Source organism: Penaeus chinensis, chromosome 7 (genome assembly GCF_019202785.1).
Source record: "Penaeus chinensis breed Huanghai No. 1 chromosome 7, ASM1920278v2, whole genome shotgun sequence".
In the NCBI taxonomy this organism is placed as follows: domain Eukaryota; kingdom Metazoa; phylum Arthropoda; class Malacostraca; order Decapoda; family Penaeidae; genus Penaeus; species Penaeus chinensis.
Genome location: NC_061825.1, coordinates 43,326,375 through 43,331,374, shown reverse-complemented (window position 1 = coordinate 43,331,374; position 5,000 = coordinate 43,326,375). Strand labels below are relative to the sequence as shown.

At 41.1% G+C, this 5,000-nt stretch overlaps 1 protein-coding gene across 1 annotated transcript in view; it reads right to left on the bottom strand.

The window, feature by feature from the left end:
* The window catches only part of LOC125027076 (glycogen debranching enzyme-like), a 283,692-nt gene that overhangs the window by 130,054 nt on the left and 148,638 nt on the right, over positions 1-5,000 (bottom strand). The window lies entirely within an intron of this gene.

Below are 5,000 nucleotides of genomic sequence, written 5' to 3'. Positions count from 1 at the left end.
GTAATAGTGGTGGTGGTGGTAATAATAATATCAATAATAATATCAATAATAATAATAAAATAATAATAATAATAATAATAATAATAATAATAGTAATAATAATAGTAATAATAATAATAATAATAGTAATAATAGTAGTTGTACTGTTAATGCTTGCAGTAGCAGTAGTAGTAGTAATACTACTACTGCTACTGTTAATGCTAGTAGTAGTAGTAGTAGTACTGTTACAGCTGCTCCTATTACTATTACTACTGCTACTACCAGTAATAGTAGTAGCAGTGAATAGTAGCAATAGCAGTTGCAGCAACAGAAACAGTAATGGATGCAATGATATAATTTTTTTTTTTTTTTTTTTTTTTATCATCATTGTAGTTTTTATTGTCAACAGCATCATCATCAATATCATCATTATCATTATGACCACCATCACATCATAATTTATATTATTATTATCATTATTTTCATTATCATTATCATTATTAGTATTATTATTAGTTTTACTATCACCAATTATTATGATTATTACAATTACTATAATTATCACCATAATTATATCATCATCCTTGTTATCATCACCTTTATCATCAGTTTAATTATAATCATTATCATTACTATCATCATCATTGCTGTCATTACTATATTATTAATGGTATTATTACTATTATTAGTATTATAATTATCGCAGTCATTAACAAAAGTATTATCATCATTACAATCATAAACAGCAATATCATCCCTATTACTACCATTACTACCATCATCACCATCACCATCATCATAGCCACCATCACCATTACCACTATAACTATTTCCAAAAAATTCATGTCCCTGTCCCTATTACACATGGTCGTAGTAATAGTAAAGTGGAGCAGAGTAGAAGTAGCAACAGTTATAAGTAGACTGGCAGTAATAAAAATATGAGAGTTGCTTGTACATATATGACTATGCATATGCTTCACCTGCCTTCTGAAAATGGCCCAGTCTCTCAAAAATACCGTTTACATATCATCTGATCTCACTTTTTGTACCGAACATCCATCCAGTTTTACAGACTAGATACAAATCCATGTGTTCTGTCAGACAAAGAAAAAATAAAATAAAATAAAATAAAAATCGAGGAAAAAAAGCGCCCTTGTCCGCTTGCACCCTCATCCTGCCTTGGTAAAACACGACTCTTACTGTGCTACAGCATGGAGTACGTACTACAAAGCACTCTAACGCTAAAGGGCCTTAAAATGAGACGAATGGCCAAAGCGACAACGAAGATGTGTCGCGTGGCCCATAAAACGTCTTAGCGCGTGTGTATGCCCTGATGGCCTTAAACAGCGTTTGATTACCGCTCCTCAGACACACAAGCACACATCACACACATGTACCGCCTTTATTGGGGCCTTAACACGCAGTTGGTCGGATACGGCGAGTTGGATTCCCTAAATGTGAAAAAAGAGAGATTTATTATGTTGTGGCTTGAAGTCTCCTCAAAGCGAGTACCAGCTGCCAAGTATACTTACACAGACTTTATATGCCATAAGTAACCAAGACAGACAGGCCCGCTTAAAGTGTCTGATCGTAAACTAACAAACTAAAAGTGATATCAGCTACCCAAACGCAAAAATAATTCGTCTCAGACTCGCTCCCTGATCTCGCACTATAACTGGCCTGATAAATCACAAAATTAAACATGCCACAGCATCATGCCCAGCACGCCCAACGGGTTTACATTCATTGAAGCTGTCCAGCATCTACCAAGTCTAACAAGCGAGCCAAGTGCCCCTACAAGTGCCCCTGCTCATCCAAAAGATGAGCAGGCAAAGCCATACGGCCTTCATCATATACTGTTCCAGAATCTCGTGCTTTTTGACCCAGGCCTGAAGCATAAAGCAAATCTGTTCTCGACAGCGGCCCACTAGTCTACTTCCCTGGCAATTCAATGTACGTGTCTACGCAAGAGGTCTGGATGGGCAGGACGGCAGTAGTGAACAAATCAAGCCAAAAATGGTCAACATGCACAACAAGCAACTATGACCGCCAACTGATTAAAAAAATACTCTACAATTACGGTCTGCGCCCAACTGCACTGCCCAAGGCCAGACGGCTTAATCTATTAAGTCCAATTCCACCGCCAAAACAGCCCAAAGCCCGCCCGCCCGCCAAACCTAATTGAAAATAAAGATAAATCCTGGGACAAATTTGCATGCCCCGCGTCCGCCCCCACATCACGCACCCTCCGCCCGGCTCCAGCGGCAGGGCTGTCGGGAAAGGCCGCAATTATTACACGCGGGGATCAAGCCTCAGGGAATGTTGATAGAGAGAGATCTCAAGAGCAACGCCATCTATTGGGGGGAGGGGAGTCCACTTGACCCTTGCCGCCCCGGGGGTTACTCCAGGTCAGGCAGGGCGTCACGCCCAAGTTCGCCATCACTCAACGCATTCTTGCTTCCCGTGGCATCGCTTGCAAAAAATGCCAGCCCATGATACTAATTTTGGTCTTGTATCAGGAGTAATAACTTTTTTTTTTTTTAACTATAGCCACTCCTCTGGTCTCGATTCTCACAAGAGATATGCTAATGGCAAACTAAGCTATCGTTTGACACACAAAAAAGTGGCTCTAATCTTAAGAGGTCATTGGGTTACATTTTTTTCGTTACTCGTACGGCTATGCTAGTTTCTTGCTCTTTCTTCCTTTTATATTTTTTCCCTTTCTCATTCTTCTTGTCTCATTTTCTTTACTCTCTCTTTTGATATTCAATTCCTTTATTCTTACTCACTGCGCATTCACTTCATGAATTCGCGCTCATTATTTTCTTCTCCTTATACGGTTAATTTCATTCAGGCTTATCTTGCTTCCCCCGTTCTCCGCCGTGTTTGTGTCTCCCTGTTCTCATCCCTTTCTCTTCCTCGGTTTCTGTCTCTATCCTTATACCTCTCCGCCACTATTTTCATTCTTCATTGTTTTTTCTTAACCTACTTTTATTCTTTCCTCCTCCTTCTTCCTATTCTTTCCTTTCGCTCTCTCACTTTAAAATAATAATAAAGAATCAAACTCATTTGCATAAACACTATTCATACATTCTCTCGAGGGACAAAATGAACAATGGAATCCGCATACACGTTTTAGTCGCCAGCGAAGACACGCTCTGCTTGTCAACGGGAATGACAGCCAGTGTATGGCTTTCCTTCATTTCGCCATATTAACTCACCGTGTATTTCCCTATCATATTGGAAGCTGGTCTATCAAGCGATTTATCTGACATCCGTAGTATTCTTTCTGTATTTTATCATTATTTTTATCATCATTATTCTTATAATCTTAATCATGACCATTCTCATGATCATGGACATTGGCATTAGAATTAACATTATAATTAGCATTAGCATTACTACTACTATTAATACTACTGCTATAATTACCATTATCATTATCATTACCATTATTATTATCATTAATATTATTATCATTATCATTATTATTCTTATTATCATTATTATTATCATTTTTATTATCATTACTACTAGTATTTTTTCATTACTATCATTATCATTACTCTCATTATCATCGTCATTATTATCAAAATCACCATCATTACTATGAATGCTATTATTATCTATTTCCTTGCAACAGATGCCACGTTATTCTTTCATTCGTTCCTTCGATGCCAGTCCAAATCTGAGCGTTTTTCACACCAGATGCATGCAATGGGTAGACTAAGTCCCCCATGAACAGATGTGTTCAAGTAGAAGCATATGGTGTTCTTCATGACGAAATGAACAGTGTTCTTCCCTTTTACGGAGACCTTATTCCTGTTTTACAAATTATGAACATATAACACATTTTTTACGCTCGTCTGTAAATCTAAAACTGATGTTAATCGTAGGGTTAGCTCTACGTATAAGATCCTAACCTAACATAGTAACGGGCGAGATACAATCAGAAGAATTAAATTACAGAGGCTAATAAAACGAAGCAAAACAGTGCAGATAGATCATTAAATTCATAAATGGCTTTCACCTGTGTGTGTGTGTGTATGTGTGTGTGTGTGTATGTGTGTGTGTGTGTGTGTGTGTGTGTGTGTGTGTGTGTGTGTGTGTGTGTGTGTGTGTGTGTGTGTGTGTGTGTGTGTGTGTGTGTGTGCGCGCGTCTGTGCCCGTGTCTATATATGCGTGAACATTGGCCTGCAAGAGCACCAGCGGGGGCAGACTGGTGTATGGCACATGTTTATCTTCCCCTGGCAGGGTACAGCAGGTGCGCCGGAAGCTATTTCAATGCTGCCCAAGTGGGCACTACTGGAGCGAGCGGGGAAGTATGGGCGTGAGAGGCGCGGGCGGGGATGGGCGTGAGAGGCGCGGGCAGCCCCTTGCAGGCCGGCGGACGGGGCTTCCCCACCCCTCCCAGGCTCCCCCCCCCCCTTGACTAGAACTTAGCACAACACGAGTTTAACACAGCCGCTCATACACACTCCTCGGCCTGCTGACGTCACAACCTTGAGTGGACCTGCAGAGCTCATCCCGCCCACGTAACGCCGCCCACCCGCCTAATCCCGCGGCGGTAGGTGGACTCCGAGAGGGTGAAGGGGGGGGGGGTCACCCTGCCGTTCACCCTTTTCTTCCTCCCACAGAGCTCGCTCCATTCCCACACCCACAAAGGGAGAGGGAAATGGGAGTGTATTGTGGTTTCTTTCTTTTCATTTCAAAGACGCCATCTTTTGGTGTGTGGTGTGTGTGTGTGTGTGTGTGTGTGTGGTGTGTGTGTGTGTGTGGTGTGTGTGTGTGTGTGTGTGTGTGTATGTATGTTGTATGTATGTATGTATGTATGTATGTATATGTGTGTGTGTGTGTGTGTGTGTGTGTGTGTGTGTTGCAGCGCGTGTTTTGTGTGTGTAGTGTGTGTGTGTATGTGTGTGTGTGTGTGTGTGTGCACGCGCGGTAGTGTGTGTGTGTGTGGTATGTGTGGGTGTGGTATGTGTGTGTTGTGTGTGTGTGGTGTGTGTGTGTGTGTGTGT